The sequence below is a fragment of the Melospiza melodia genome, chromosome 11 (genome assembly GCF_035770615.1).
Source record: "Melospiza melodia melodia isolate bMelMel2 chromosome 11, bMelMel2.pri, whole genome shotgun sequence".
Lineage (NCBI taxonomy): Eukaryota > Metazoa > Chordata > Aves > Passeriformes > Passerellidae > Melospiza > Melospiza melodia.
In genome coordinates, this window is record NC_086204.1 from 13531519 (window position 1) to 13548526 (window position 17008).

The following is a 17008-nucleotide window of genomic DNA, read 5'->3' on the forward strand; positions in this document are numbered from 1 at the left end:
GATCCAAATGGTGGAGGCTTTTGTGTCAGTAGCACCTCAAGACAGCCAGGTATCAGGAACCTGGGCAATACATGAGTGCCAGCAGTGGCTGAGGGATCTGCACAAGGTGAGAGTTACCAGATGCTTGCCAAGTTCAGCTACATAGCATGTTGCTCAGATTTTCCTGCTGTTGCCCTTCTAAGGTGCTAATGAAGTTGTTAGTTGAATAATTTTTTTTGGTCCAGTGGAAATTCTCCTTGTCTTGCTTGTCTCCAGCAAAATACTTTGTCTCAGAGGAAATGCTTGGAAATTTATAGTCCATCCAACCAACATTAAAACCACATATATCTGCTGGTCTTCAGAAACAAAAGCACATTTTGTTACAAATTCCCTTTATGCAATACCTGTTGGACTGTTCTTTCCTGTGATTGACAACATGGCCTAAATCAATATTCTTTTATTTTCAGATCTCTATTATTTTGAAGAAATCCTCCTGACAATGTAGGGAGAGGTTATTCTTCACTATAGTGGCATCAGAGGAAACTCTTAGGAGGGTAAGTGGAGTCTATCAGATGTCATTAAAACAGCCCCAAGTGTGTTGTATTTTCTGGGGGGCAGTGGAGCAGGAGGCTGAGATGGTGCATTTTAACTCTGAGATGTTTTCTTTCCATTGCTGCCTGCTGGTGTAAAGCCACTATGACTCACAGTAGGAACAGGATGTTTGTAAGGATATTGGCCATACACAGAGGGGTTGTAACTGGAAAACACCACAGTGTGCCTGGAGAAAGGATGCTTGACGTTGCAGGCATGGCCTCTCCAGTGGGCAGAGGTTGGTGCTGCTCACACAGGAGGTGGCTTATCCATCTGCTTGTGGGGACACTCCCACACCTGCTCTGGCACAGCTGGAATTGCCCCAATCCCAGACACAGCACTATGCAAAGCCAAGGCCAGAGCTGTGAACAGCCCAGGTACCCTTCCAGCTTCTGCTGCCACCATCCGTGCTGCTGTGGTGTTTATTCAATATCCAGAATTTTGTTTAAAATTATTTCACTTCTGTCTCAGTGAGAAACCCTTGAATGTATGATTCAAAGCTTTGATTTTCTCTTCTGTGGAAGACCTGTGCCTAGCACCTGTCTGTGATCTTGGGGAGGTTACATGCACTCAACAACAGAGTTATGTCAGCCTTAAAGTTTAAATCACTCAGATGTCTCTTATCCTGGAAAATTTCTTCACTCATTCTGAGGGCAAGCTGATAAAAATCCATATTTCCTAGATTTAAAGTATCAATGTTGCTAGCTCCTTCTGCATTAATAGATTTTCTGTTTTATGGGGTTCTTAATAACTCACTTAAATTTTAACCAATTTGTATTAATGAATTTTAAGGAAGGTCATAACATTATAAAATTATGTATTTGTACTTGTTCCACATCACTCTACAAACTGTAACTGTTTTTTTCTCAAGCTGATAATTGTAGCTAGCCTTTGGCAGCATTTGTCTGACCTTCCCTACCTTCCCCCACTCCCCGAATCGAAAATTTTTGGTAAGATACTACAAAATCTTCACCAAAAAGGGATGGAACTTCAATCTCGTAATAAGAAATAAAAAAGGTAATTTCCCTTATGATTGATAAGCATAATTTCTAAATGAACCTGTTTTACGGAATGGTGACAAATGGTTGGAGCAGTTAAAAATGAATTGAATATGCAGAAAATAGATTCCCTATAAGAAATAGTATAAATTTGTAAACGCAGAATACAAAATTATTTATAGACATTGAATGAACGAATTAATTTGGCTGACATTACCTTGCATTTACATAGAAACCAGCTTTCACATTTTCCGTGTAGACCATTTTCTGTGTTCTGCTGTGACTGAGGGAAAAACAAAGCACGTGAGTCCTTTAAGGCAAGAGGAAAATATCCCAAAAGTCATTTTAACTGATTCCAAGAGTTGTGCAGCGGGCAGAGATTCAGGGAATGACAAAGGCACATGCAGAGAAGGAGGCAGCAATGCCAGGGAAACAGCTGGTGTCTGAAAAGCCCAGTTTGCTGTTCTCCTTACTGCTCTGCCTGGAGGCTGGGGTGGAGCCCTTTGCTGATCAGGCCAGGCTCCAGCCAGGATGCTGGGGGGATGCTGGTCTGGAGCTCGTGGCTTGGGAGGCCCCAGCCAGCTGGGATCGAGTACGGCAAAACCAGGTCCTAACTCCACACTGCCACAGAGAACTGTAAAACCAGCTTCTTGCTTGACCCCATGGGCTCAGTGGGAGTGACTGTACTCCCACTGAGGAGGAAAGGTCTCTGGGGTGGGCTTGTTTCAGTTCTGCTAGCACGGTAGACATTGCTCCCACACTACATGGATACATGTGGGCATATCTGGGTACTTCTGGTTTTCTATCATAAGACTCGGAAGCAAAGTTTTAATCCATAGGCCTTTGTTTCTCTAATTCTTTCTGATCATCCCAGTGCTGTACAGCTGGTGAAGGCCAAAGATATGTGTTTAGTGCACCAGTGCTGCAAACAAACCACGGCATGGTTCTGTCATGTCATGTCATGTCATAACAGCATCCAGCACATTTCTTGTGCAGGAGGATCTAGATGAACATCTCAGAGGATGCAGCTAAATTGCACAAGCAAAGTCCAGCTCCTGAGCCCCACGGAATGTCTTGGAACAGCCACAGGCTGGTACAGAGGCCAGAAATGGTGACAGTCTGATTCCTCCTCTTCCCTCTGCATCCTTTCCCATCTTCTTGGTGAGAAGTACATGAAACACCCATTTACTCTTCCTAGATCAAACCGTAGCTAATCCATAATGAGACATGCTGGTATCCTTTCTTGCTACCCAATGAGACATGCTGGTAACCTTTCTTGCTACCCAGGCACATAAAACACTCAGCAAGTTTTTCCAGGCTTAAAAACTCGCTGAGTTGAGCCTTGCATAGTGACATTGTGTGACCAAAAGCAAAGTGCAAAAATGCCTAAAATTCAGGACCTCAATTTAACTCACTTTTGTTGGGACATTTCAGACAGGATAATGACATATGAATCCAAAAGACAATTCTTGTATAAAAAGAATAATAAATGTTTCCAATTTCTTCCACAAGCATTTAAGAAAAAAAATTACCAACTATGCTGTCCTGTTCTGTTTTCATATTGAAAGTAGTAGCAAACTATTTGAAATTGGCCCTTCACAGTAACTGTGGCCACAGGAAGGAAACTATAATGTCAAGGTATTAGGAAGAGAGAAGCAAAAAAATAGGTTGCCCGTTCTCTTTTCTTTCATCTCTTGCACAGTTTGGCAGAGAGTTCGGGAAGGGGCTTTTCGCCTCTTCAGGGAGAGACATAAACTTGGACCACACATTCTCAAACACTGCCAGCTTGTCATTCAGCTCATGCATTCAAGATGTTGCATATTAATAGCACTCCCTGATGACTGGTGGGTAGGGGTCTCTCCACCTATACAAAATAAGCCTCTTGGCACAACAAAGTACAAAAGAGGCCCATACAGGGAAAAAAATGCACTTGAGAACTGGTTTGGAGAAACTCTGCACAGATGCTCATGTGCAGATGCATATTTCAGATGGTTTTTTCTTGATTAGCATGCAGCAAACTCACCTGTTTTGCTGCCTGAAGGAGTCACAGCAGACATGGAGGAACACCTGCGTGAGTTCAGTTCTGTCTCCCTGTGAATATGATTTCCACCCTTATTCCATTGCTGTTCTGCGTAGCCACTGAGACCCTTTTCAATGCCCCTCTTGGACATGCCTAAGGCAGCAAACACAGGGAGGTACTTTGGGATGGAGACAAAGCACGAACAGTGCAGGGTGCTGCATGTTGAGAAGGGAAGCAGGAATGAGTGGGTGGATTGGTCACACAGGTGCATTGGGGGTGCACTGGGGATGCTCAGACCAGATGGGCTCTGGCGTGGCTGAGATAGGAGGATGAGCTCCCAGGACCTGCGCAAGAGCCTTGTGTTTGTCATCTGCAAATGATCTGACACTTGGCACATCCAGAGTTTCACCTGAGGTCTGGTCATGAGATTGAAGAGAATGAAGCAGGCTGTCTCCCCCCTCCCCTGCAGTGTGTTGGTTACACGTGTCTGCCTTATTTCTCACACTGCGCTCTACAGACAGATCCTACACACGCATGGGGAATGAATTTCCTTTGTGCTCTGCTCCATTGTAGTTTACTCCAATGGCAGAAAGCACAGCTTAGTTCTAACCATGTGTTTTGTAAAAATGAGCCTCAGGAGGAGAAAGTGGGGAGAGAGCTGCTTATACATGTGTCGGTATCTGATGCAATCCGCAGTGTGAGCCACGTTTTTCTGGATATTTCAGCATACACTGAGAATGACACATGAGTAGTCCAAGCTATTTTCAGAACTGACAGTTTTCCTTTTCACTCCAACAATTGCTTCTTCAATACACTAGAGTATGCAAAGTGCTTCAATAAACTTTTAATTGGGAGTAGGAGTAACAGTGAAACTAAGGGAAAACTTTAGGCAAAATGAGCTGACCTCAACTCATACCTGTTTTGTGGGCTTGTTATTAACTTTTTAAAAGAGGCTGCACACCTTGGCATTTGTTGGTTTCTGGCAAGGCTTTTCAGAAGAAATCCTTTTCAGGAGTCTTGCAATAGCCTATGAATGGTTTTATGGTGTTCTTGACCTAGGAAAGATCCAGCAGAAATCTGCGCTGGTGGGAGCCATGGGCTAAAGGTGCCTGGATGTATTTTGAAATACCAAAGCTCTTAGGTATTTCTCTAAAACAAAATATTCAAAATGTTTGGGATTTTCAGAAAATCTCCTCAGATTCTTACAACAGAAAAGAGATTACAAGCAAAACTCTTCAGATAAATGTGAAATGGATTTTGCTCTAATGGCTCTTTCATACTCTTTGCCTGAAGTTCGCTGGCTGACACTAAGAACGCAAATATGCCAGGGACAGGGTCTCTACTTCTTCTTAAGCTGTCAAAATCAGTGAGGGATCTGAGGCGTGGTGGAGTATTTCCTAGGAACCTAATTTCTTTCTATTACCCTCCGACAAAATTAACCAATCTCTTTGGAGCTTGCAAAGTAAGGTGCATCCCACAGAGCTAATGCTGTGTGCACTACTTGTAGAAAGGTATTCTTAAAAAAAGCTGCATTCTGGATGCACTCCAAATATCATTACTATTGTTTCATTTCAGTTCCAGTTCAGCATCTGTTTAAGATAGTTTCAAAGATAATAATCTCACCAGACAAATACAAAATACAAAACTGAAATTACGTTGCTCAATTATTTTGTTTACTAGTGGTGTTAAACCACTGTTTTTGTCTGAATCATGCAAAAGAGCTGTGATTTTTTTTACCTTTAAGCTCCTCTGAAAATACAGCTTTAGCATCAGTACCTATTTCTTTCCAGATTACGTTATATGAATGAGTTTGATAGGAGTCACCATGGTGAGGAAAGGATAATGGAATTTCAGGTAAGAGTTCTCCATAATGAATTCATTCCTTACAGCATGTTAACACCCACCCATGGAATTAGGGACCTTTGTAACACAATGCAACAATTTACTAGACATCACAAAACACCAATTATAGAATTGGACTGAAATGAGCTGCCAAATCCTCTGTTCCTGATAAAAGAAGGATAGGTATAGTCATGCCAGCACATTTTAACTCCTTCCTAAAAATTCACTTGGGTCCATTGTGAACATTCTCGGTGATACAGTAGATTGACTGCAGTGCTATGTGTATGACATGAAAGTAAAATAAAATAAAAATGAATGGCTCATGAACAGCAGTGAATATGAACTCAATTTGGATCATATTTATTTAAATAATTACAGCAGATTGTTAACTTTGAGAATCTCCTGATTTATGCAAGGGAAAATGAAAGAGAGTTGGCTTCTATATTGTATATTTAGCTTGATAAAAGGAAGCCAGTCTGCATGGAAGAAGTGTGCAATTGAAGTTCCTCAGCAGATATTTTATAAGAGCACAATTAAATGTCAGTACTTTACAAAGAACTCTTAAATCCTAAGACTGAATCTCGTCTGTTTTTACTGGTAGCAGAGTACCAAACTGTAAGCAGAACTGAGCAGGATCTGACTTTCCATCACAGACAGTTAATAATTAAATCAAACATTATATTCAACAATAGAACATATGCATCAGCTTCTTTCAAATTGCATTTCCTTCCTGTTAGATCCATTAGTGTAAACCAGACTGCCTTTAGAAAACCCCTTATTGCTGCTGTCTTTCAGCACAGTTCCTGAAATGGATAATGTGGTGCATATTATGGGCAATTACACAGAACTCCCTAGTGACAGGGTTTTAGAGTTTCAGAATAAAACAGCTGGAACTACAGGGCTGTAAACTAATCAGAAAAAGAGACAATAGTAGCACATTTAATGCACATTGTTAGAACATGGACAAAGACTAGATGTGAAATACTACATATCACTATACCTACTGTATTGCACAGCATCTTCACTGCAAATCCTGTTTAACTCTTGAAAGACCAGGTAGTCAAAAGCCAAAGATTTTGTCATGAACAAGTGCATGCACAGCTCTATAACCTGAGCTAATTGGAAACATTAGAGGAAGAAGCCTTGATCCAGAGCTGTGGTTTTCTCTTAATGTCAGTGTAGTTTGAATCAAATCCAGAACTCTATTCAAAAATTATAATTTATTAATGAATGCATAATGAATATATACCTACATATGCTAAAAAACTATGTCTCCACCCCTCTTTTACTGTTTCAATATACTGAGGATTTAGCATTTGTGTTGCAAAAAATGCATTTGCTCTTCAGTATATCTTGGATATTGCCACAATGCATAGCGTTTGATCCTCCATCAACGAGAGTTTAAATTGATGGCAAAGCTCCCATTAATTTTAGTAATACAGCAGTGGATTTTTAGAATAGCACATGCATCATTTAAAAGCACAATGACCATGATTACATGTGTAATCACAGTAATTGTGCACACAATTACTGGTTGGCTATCTAACTGCCTTTCAAAAATCAGTTGCTCAACTTGCGTGTATACTCACAGTAGTCACTTGGGAAAATGCAGGGCAGCCCAGAGCATCCCCACCTCTGTGCTTGCCCCTGAAATACTGCAGGTGAGGGCTTGTCTCTAGCAGTAGGAATGTAGGATAGAGAAGTATATGTTTACATTGCAGTGATTTGAACCATAAACAAGAAAGGGAGAGAAATAGCTGCAGGGTCTCTTTGGGAAAGTAAAAATGTAAAATTACTTCAACTAATTTTTCAAAAGGACAGAGACTGATTTGCACCAGCTCCTGTCTTGTGAGCCTCCTTATCAGCAGTGTCCAGCAGGCATGGGCATGTTAATGTTTTATAATGGTATGGCAAAATGATAAAATAATATATCAAATAACAGCACCATACTACAATATAACAACAACAAAAAAACCCCAAAACAAACAAACAAACAAACAAACAAACAAACAAAAAAAAACCAAAAACCAAACAAATAAAATCACACTGAATAAAATTTTGCAGCTTAAAAAATTCAGCAAACAAAGTTTCAACATAGTGCAGTGAGTTTCTTAGAATGCAGAAACCAAGAACCAACTGCTGTGGCTCCTTCTAGTTTACAGGGTGTCTCCTTTTGCTTAGAAGGTTGGTTCCTATAGCTGCAGAGGTATAGGAAAACACATCCTCCCTAGACAGGGATAAGACTTCCAGATCCATCCTTTTGCTCAGTAAAATGGTAGCTGGAGAAAGTTTTACACAAACCATTTTATCCAGTTGTGCCCCACAGTCCTGGCTTCCCTCCTGCCCTGGGCCATGGCGAGGGCGCTTTGCTTTCCCAGTTACAGCTTTGTGACCCCACAGCGGAGGGGAGGGATGGGGGAGCTGGCCAGGCTGGGCCTGTGCTTCTCCCAAGGGAAGGCTGGGCCATGAGCCCCATGAGGGAAAGCATGTGTCATCAGCAGCCAGAAAGCACCCTCTTCCTGGGGAGGAATGGGTGTGATTCCAGGGGATGGGAGCACTGGAGTTGTGTTGAATGAGAAGTATCTCAGCCTCTCCAGGAGCTCCCCTTGCTGTGCAGTGACAGCCTACAGCACTCACTCTGAGGGACTGGGCAGGACAAGATCCCATGGCTGACCCTATGGGAGAGGCAACTGTCTTTCCAGATTAAAGACTCAAAAATTGGCAATGAATGAAAATTTAACTCTTTCTGAGGCTTTCAGTGCCTGGAGGAGGGTGGCTGGACTGAGAGGCCTTCAGCAGACTACATGTTGTATGTTTACCAAGGAGGAAACCTTGTAAAATGTGCTGGGGCAGATGTAGTGGTTGCAAATCACGTGCTGTCTAAATAAGATCTGAATATCAAATGTTGTAATGTTTGACAATATCCGGTTCTCGACTTACCTTGTTTTAGAGGTGGCAATTTTGAGGCTCATCCTCATATGTGGGATTTTAGTCCCATCAGAGTTTGGGAAATTTTGTCCTGGGCTCTGGTGTGCTGAGAAGACAACAAATGTATTCTGTCAGGAAGAAGAGGGAACAGTGGTCAGATGCTTGAAAAATGTTTCTTCTGCTACTGGAAAACTTCACCACCTTTTCCTTCAACAGCATCAGCTTGCAGCTGAGCTCACTGCATGCATGGCTGTGCTCCCTGGATTCTCAGAGCCCAAGGCCACAGTGACTTGACATGTTTTCAGAATAGCTTTATGTAAGTTAATCCACATGGCATGTTCTGTTGCCTCTGCACAAATACCTGCTAAATAGTTTTTTAAAACTTTATTGAAGCACCTGATTCCCTTCTTGATTCTCTACAACCATCCTGCTGATCATTGTAGCAGATTCTGTTCTTATTTTCATTACAATAAACGTGAAGTAACCTCATTGACATCCAGTCAGAGGGAATTTCAGCTCTCTGCATTGCCTTGGGTCTACAGTCTTGTACACAGGAGCTGTTCAAGTAGATTGAATTCAGCACAGAGCATTAAACGCCGTCACTTTTGTTATTAACATTAGAGAGCTATATGAAGCCTTGAAGCTATGAAATCCCTTAAGTCCTGCAGAAAACATTTCTTTACACAGATCTGAAGTGTTATTCGAACAAATTCGCCCTAAAAGATGGAGAATTGCTGGGACATGAAGAACATAAGGCTCTAAGACTGTATGTTGGAGAAAAGTTCCCTCAGAAGTGTGCATTTAGTCACCTTTGGTGACACATGCTGCCTTGCCTGCCACCTCTGCAAGTGTGGCCTCACTTTCACTTTTATTGCAACATGTGTCAAATGAAATGAAAACAGAGATTTGGGAAAGGATATAATTAACCTACTTGTAAACATTAACCTTAAATATCTTGCTAATTATCTCACTAATTTAATCACTGTAGATCTCAAACTTGTTTGTTAAATATTTAATTCTACAAATTGTTTTTGATACAGAGGTGTGGGGAGCTTTCTGTGAATGTAAGTTACTTTGTAAAACTCTGTAAAACCATTGTTATGTTCACACTTCATTGAACAAACCCTGCTGTCAACAAGACTTTTAATGGAAATCACAAGCAACTGTGCCCTGAGGCAAAGAGATATAGTGCCCTATTATTTTAAAATCTAATGAACACATTGTGTGGAGTGTAGATCAGAAATTTCTTCCTGCACATCTTTGGGTTTGATTCCATGGGAGTCTAGATTAGAAAGCTCTGGGTTTCCTTGTTCCTTTGGTTGCAGTGAAGCAATCCAGCTATTTCTTACCTATTCACCTCTTTATTACTTGAATAACTCAGCAAGATTATGCCATTGATTTTCAGCCCTTTTTATCAAGTCACTACCTTGTGCTACAGGGAACCTAAAAGGTGTTTAAATGCTCCAGTTACAATGCCACCCAAAGTGCCTCTAATTATTCCTGAGAGGAAGCTCTTGAATTTGGTAATGTTTGTTGAGAAGCTGAAAGCTCTGTTTTTGTTCCTTCCTCCCTGATGGGAAGGGGGCCATGCTTCTGCTGCCTCCTGCAAACACCCACGGCACAGCCAAGCACTGCAAGGCAGGGCATGGGTGCTGGGGACATCCTGGGTGGAGCGGATGGCTAAGCCAGGACACTGAGGAACATCCCGTGTGGAGCGGATGGCTAAGGCAGGACACACTGGGGACATCCAGGATGGAGCGAATGGCTGAGCCAGGACACACTGGGGACATCCAGGATGGAGCGAATGGCTAAGGCAGGACACACTGGGGAACATCCCGTGTGGAGCGAATGGCTGAGCCAGGACACACTGGGGACATCCCGTGTGGAGCGAATGGCTAAGGCAGGACACACTGGGGAACATCCCGTGTGGAGCGAATGGCTAAGGCAGGACACACTGGGGAACATCCCGTGTGGAGCGAATGGCTGAGCCAGGACACACTGGGGAACATCCCGTGTGGAGCGAATGGCTGAGCCAGGACACACTGGGGAACATCCCGTGTGGAGCGAATGGCTAAGGCAGGACACACTGGGGACATCCAGGACGGAGCGAATGGCTGAGCCAGGACACACTGGGGAACATCCCGTGTGGAGCGAATGGCTGAGCCAGGACACACTGGGGACATCCCGTGTGGAGCGAATGGCTAAGGCAGGACACACTGGGGACATCCAGGACGGAGCGGATGGCTGAGCCAGGACACACTGGGGAACATCCCGTGTGGAGCGGATGGCTGAGCCAGGACACACTGGGGACATCCAGGTCGGAGCGGATGGCTGAGCCAGGACACACTGGGGACATCCAGGACGGAGCGGATGGCTGAGCCAGGACACACTGGGGAACATCCCGTGTGGAGTGGATGGCTAAGCCAGCACATGCTCTGGAGGCTGGAGGCACCCCAATCCTCTGTCCCATGGGAAGGCAGGGGCCCTCAGCTGTGCAGTGCCTCCCCTCAGACAGGAGCTTCAGCCAGCCCTGTGTTTCAGGCTGTACCCCCATGGCAGCTCTTCGTCAGTGTTCTCTCCATTTTTGTTATATTTGTCTTTTAATTGAGGAAGCTGGTGGAAGACTGGGACTCACATTGTGTTTTTGCACAGTAATTCTTACAATCAGAGAAGGTGCGAAGGTATGCTAAATTCAGGTGACAGCTCACAGCAGACCTGTGACAAGAGCCATTTGAAAAGTTAGGTGTCCATATAAATACCTATTTGGGACTATATTACTACCTTATCATATATTATTTACAATTTCATCCTGATTGTCTGTGGTTATTTATTACACACTTATATACTGGTTAGTTCAATAAAAAAACAAATTTCTGTGAATTTAGCTGAAAAAAGCTCTCTTTGTTCCTGTAAGTTATATGAAGTCTCATTCTTTCTATGCATTATCTCAATTTCTGGGCATTTTTCCCTTCATTTACTCCAAAAATTACTTCAGTACTAATGAATACTGAAAGACAGCCAAGACAGTATGAACTTTTGGACAATTTATGCAAACATGACAGATGATAATAGATTTACTGTAAACATGTCAGGCACAAAAGATTTGACTACTTTTTAAATACAGTGATAATGGAAGAGATTTATAGATATTTTCAACTGTTCATTAAAGAGAAAAATATTTTGAAACTATAGGCTCTATCCTTTTATCCATTTTTGCCTTCCAGGCTGAGTTTTCAAACCTTTGATGTTTTCTTCACCAAAATATAAAATTAGTTATGAATTTATTTTTTCCAAGTACTTTCATTTTTGTGTCATTTTTCAGTTTTTATTACATTCCTGGCAGTCCAAATTATGGTGTTTAGAGAGCATCTAGAGTCCACAGCTCTAAGTTTTCTAAAAGTAAGGACTAAGTTCACTTAATGATGCTTTCTGGCTACTGTCTTTTCTCTAGTAATAAAAGGTTAATAAAATCACTGAATACTATAACTGCCTGTTAGACCAACCAACCAATTAAAGGTTATTCTATTCTAAATGACTGGAAGCTACTTGAATTGATAAAAGTTAACATGAAATAGCTAGTACCTGTTGGATCAGGTTAATAAAAAGCAAAGTCCTAGACATGAAAATCATGTATAAATATGGTTCCTGTAGTTGACCCAGGTATCAATTCTTACAGCCAGACAGGCGAATTCTGAACTGTTTATTGTCAGAGTCTGCTTCTGTGCCTTTACAAATCAATAGTAAGCCTTGCTTTCAACTTCAGTGCAGCTGATGTTGTTGGCAGTCAATGATTTTGCAAGATCAGTTCAAGATACTGGAATGGTTTCAGGGAATTATTGGATTCTTTCTTTCTAAAATAGTGTTAAACTCATAAGTAGGAATTTAAGGAATTTAAACGTGAAAATATATGCACTTGCACTGCTTCTTAAAACTAGTGTATCTTGCCAAATCTCCTATCAAGTCAAAGCAGTGCACCAAAATGATAGCAGGAAGGATTGTGCAGTGCTCAAACATCTAATCCTGCATACTCTCAGTGCTGAGCATGCCCTCATTTTTTGAATAGATGGAGAAAGATGGAGAAAGATGGAGAAAGAGCAGATTTGAATGGAAAATAGCAGTTTTCATTGCAACCTTAGAAGAATATTGGCAATTTTGTAACAGAAAGATTTGAGTGTTCTGAGACCCTTCAAAGGAAGGCGGGAATCTTAATAAAGGCTTCATTTTGGAAAAACATATAGCTGAAAGTAGTATTTTACTAATTCTTATTGGAGAAACATTTCTGGCTTTTGGAAATTAGTTTAAGAGCCACAAACCAACACACATTTATGAATAACATAATGCTGTTGGAGATAATGCAAATGTCTTTATAAATAACATATTATAGCTTAAATCATTATTTTTAATGCCTCTTTTTTTTTTTCTTTCCCAGGTCTGTGCTTGTCTGCATTAATTAAATGTAGGTAGGTTTGTGAGGCCAGATCATCATTACTTCTGTGTCCCTGATTTAAATCTGCAGTAAAACATTTCTCCATTTAGTTTGGTGCTTTTGTGTCATATTTCATACACTAGTTGTCTCTTAATTAAATCCATGATAGCCCACCAACACAGACTATTAAAATAACTATACTTTGCACTTGACATATTTATGAGACAGATTCATAAGAGTATAGACTGATACTTGAACTACTCACTGAGAAATGCTAATAAGATTATGATGAAGGTAAGATTAGAACATTCGTCTCCTTTTCACTTCTCTCTTCTTTATAGGAATTTATTTTTATAACCGCAATTCACTATTTCTATTCCAGGCTCTTTGATGTTGTTGTATATACCAACAGTTCTTTCTGAGTCGATTTATTGTAGCAATGAAGAGTGGGAAACTGCTAATTTATATCACACCAGCAAAGTGCATAACTGTTGTGTTCCTTGAAGTATGAATGTTTGCAGATGTGTGTAAACCTTCGCATGGGACTGACATGTTCAAGATAATACCATTGGATATTACCTTTGGATTTGGGTGATGAACAATATGGATGATGGCGAAGTGCCACGTTGTTTTACTTTTATTGTCTTACTCCTCAACCCTCCTGGTGGTGTAGAGCTGGCTGAGTCTGCTCCTGGACGAGGGAGGAGGCAGTGACATTGTGCCTGTGACCCCTCAGTGCCTGTGCCTGTGACCCCTCAGTGCCTGTCTCTGTGCCTGTGACCCCTCAGTGCCTGTCTCTGTGCCCACCCCTCAGCTGTGGCAGATGCAGTGGAGTGTCCTGAGCTGTGCAAGCTGCTCTGGGCAGCTGGACTGTCACTGCAGCGTTGGAAATGGCCTGGCTGTATGGCCTCAGTGGGTAAGGAAAACACAAACGCAAGCAAACCCACAAATTATATCACTTGAAAGGCTGTTAGACATGCTAAGATTTTATCATTCACCTGTATGGATATCTTGGAATTGTCTTCTTAGCATTATTTACAGACAGAGTTGCTGATATAATTTGTTTATTTTCTTAGTAATTTGGATGGGGAAAGTTCAAGGAACTCCATGTTTGAGAAAAATATTGCTAGAAGTGAAAGGGCTGCTAAATGAAAATCATTGAGGATTTATATAATTTTTTTAGGACTGTGATATTCCCATCTTAGGGACCTTTCCTCTCTATTTTTTTTTCACATTCTTTCATGGAAGAGCTTCCGCTCATCATTGTGCTGGGGTCCAGGTGTGGGTACAAATGGAAAAGGCTCTAAATAATGCAGCTTGAAAGGAATGTATTTTACAAGTGGAGTCTATAGAATGCCATGTCTACATGATGTTCAGATGTTCAGGAGGATAAATACATTGCTGTGTTTCATCCTGGTATTCTCTGTGAATGCAAAGAAAGCATCAAATGCTGGGATTTCATTCAGAAATAAATACAATATTAGAAAGTAAGAATAATAAAGTTATATTAAATATTTCATCCTCTACAGAAATAAACCAGCTACAGTTCAGGGAGCTTCACTAAACACATTAAATCTAATAAAATTGCCTACACGTACTCCTGACACTAGTAGTAATTAAAATAACTTGTTTCAAAAAACTGGTCCTATACATGAATACTTATTGGCAATTATTTCCAAGTTCTTCAAACCAAAGATAAAGTAATTTGATTCACACACAATGTTCTTGTAAACGTGGTTCATACTGGTTTTTATATGCAGCTTAGGACTGTTAATTGCCATTTTGAGCCTCACAGTAAAATAGAGTTCAATATGTCGCTTTTTCTGAAGTATTGAGAAATGTTTGAGAAATGCTTGTCTTAGTCTAATCAACTGTGAATAATTTATTTCTGAGTCCTACTTTTCAGTATAAATGGATCTGACTTTTCTCAGAGCTTCTCAAGTCTAATCAACTTGTTACATTCATTTAATTAAAGAAATCTGTAGCGAACTGTGAAGTCTAAGTACCAACAGGCTTTTTCGTTGTGCAAAATTGGTGTATTTTCATTGTGAATGCAATTGTGATTGTTTACACTGACAGGTAGCCTCTACTAAAGAAATAATTTTTTTTTTCTACACATATGGGTCAATATGAATAGCATATAAATTGTTTTCTGACCTGTCTCTCTTGTAGTGGACCCACTACCCAAATTTACACAGCAGTAGCTTACAGGCAATTCTCATTTCTGGAAGGGTTATGAGTGTTCTTCCATGCCTCAAAAGGGAGGAAGATATAACAGAAGTATAACCGACAAGAGTGGGGATAAGAGACTGACTTTTTAGTCACACATAAGGATTAAAGCACTGGCACAAGTTTATGGTCAGGATCTGCATGCCACAGAGTCACCCACAAAAGGATGAGCTAAGATGCTGATTCAAAGTCCTGTTTGCGTTTCCCAGCTTTACGTAATTTGTTCTCATTTCTCTGAGAAATCAGCACTCTAGGAAAGGAACAGCTCATACAATAAAGGGCTTTGACATCATATATGCATTTGTTTTAAAAAAGGCCCTATATTTATTTGCTAATAAATGTTCAGAAGTCCATCATTCCTTTCATATTTATGTGATATGAGGAATATTTTTATTAGAAATATAGAGAGATGCTGTGGAGATTGACATATTATTTTTTTCTCCTTATCCTCAGACAAACTCTTCAGACTCAGACAAAAAAGTCCTCAACCCTGGTCTAACATACTGTCCAGTGCTTATGGGTTATAAAATGAAAATCATCAAAGCTGTCCTTGACAGGATGTTTCTTTCCATTAGTTGATTAAAATGGTTTATTGTTGCCTACAGCATTGTTACTTTAAGTGTATTTTTTAACAAAGAGCAGATGTGACCATGTCTTGCGCTGTTTCTCTTTCTGTGGTTTCTGATACAGAAGTGAATCACTACCTGGGCAGATCCTCCTGTGGAGAGGGAGAGGGAAAGGTGAGGGGCTCAGCAATGGGCTGGGGTACCAGCTGGGGGGGGTTGTGCAACAGTACTGCAGAAAGTTGGAGGCAAAACATGCGAACCTTGAGCAGCAGGTGCTCAGAGTAGAAGAAAACCCCAAAATCTGGAATTACCTGCCTGCCATCTCTGTATGTTTGCTCTGACAAAGCAAGAAGTGGGTTTTGGCATTTTTTCAGTCTGACAACTCTGATATTTCAGATAGAGTGTGGAAGTGGAGAGTAGCTGATCCTAAAACATTAAACAAGGTTGTACCCCTGTGAAATCTCATCTATCCACTGCTGTTACAAAGAGAACTGAAAAAGTCCAAGTCTTTGAGATGTATGTTAAATTTCTTTGTTTCTTGCCCCCTCCATATTTGATGGGGGAGCTGAAATCTCAATACAAATCCTATTTCCAAATCAAGGGGTCACTTCAAGCAATAGTTATAGAACAGGTACCTTTCCACTCCCTAGCAAAATTTTTCTAAGGCATGTTGTCATCTGATGATAATAGGGTCTTTCACTAGCAAATCTCAAATTATATTCCTTATGACCTTATATTCAATAAATATTTATTTGAGAATCATAGGTTAATTAATTTCCATTGTTTCTGTTTTAATTCTATACATGCTTATACTATACAATTAGAGAAAAACACGGACAGCCAGGAGTAAATGTTGCTCATACAAAATGTTTCTATTACCCTTTACTTTTAAAACCATTAATAGATTATAAGGAGATATAAACATTGGAGACCATGGATCATATTTGCATGTTAATCAAATCCATGAATTATACATTATTTGCTATGGAGAGTACTAGAAACAATATTCCTCCTTTCTAATAGCTATAAAAGCTGGGGGTTTCCTGGAGCACACATCACATCCCCTCTGCAATACCTTCTAATAGAAAGAAAGAAATCCAGCTTTTCAAAGCAATCTCTCGCTAAATGAAATAGATTTGTTTGTGTTGCTTTGCAACACACAAGTGTGACAGTTCATTTTAAACAAAATAGTTTTAATAATGTCATTACTAATATCTCTTTGGTCATCTCTCTGAAAAATTGTGTTTTAATAGGAATGTTTCATTTTAATAAATGGCAGAAGAGGCAAGCTGCCCTGAGTCAGCAGGAAGTGGATATACACCAGAGAACAGGCTGATTGTGTTAGATTCATCCAGAACATTGAACAGCACACAGACAGTCCAAGAAAAAGCAACTGGCTGTATTCAAATGATTAGTCTTACTGCTATGC

At 40.6% G+C, this 17008-nt stretch overlaps 1 long non-coding RNA gene across 2 annotated transcripts; it reads left to right on the forward strand.

Annotated features, from left to right (window-relative positions):
• The first annotated feature begins 449 nt into the window (after positions 1 to 449).
• Positions 450 to 15747, forward strand: LOC134422774 (uncharacterized). 2 transcript variants are annotated; one of them, XR_010028932.1, is made up of 4 exons: positions 450 to 533; positions 5379 to 5442; positions 12788 to 13700; positions 15704 to 15747. It is a non-coding gene; the product is annotated as an uncharacterized LOC134422774 (long non-coding RNA). The 2 variants fall into 2 exon arrangements; XR_010028931.1 differs by lacking the exon at positions 15704 to 15747 and having other exon boundaries at positions 12788 to 14080.
• Positions 15748 to 17008: the final 1261 nt, after the last annotated feature.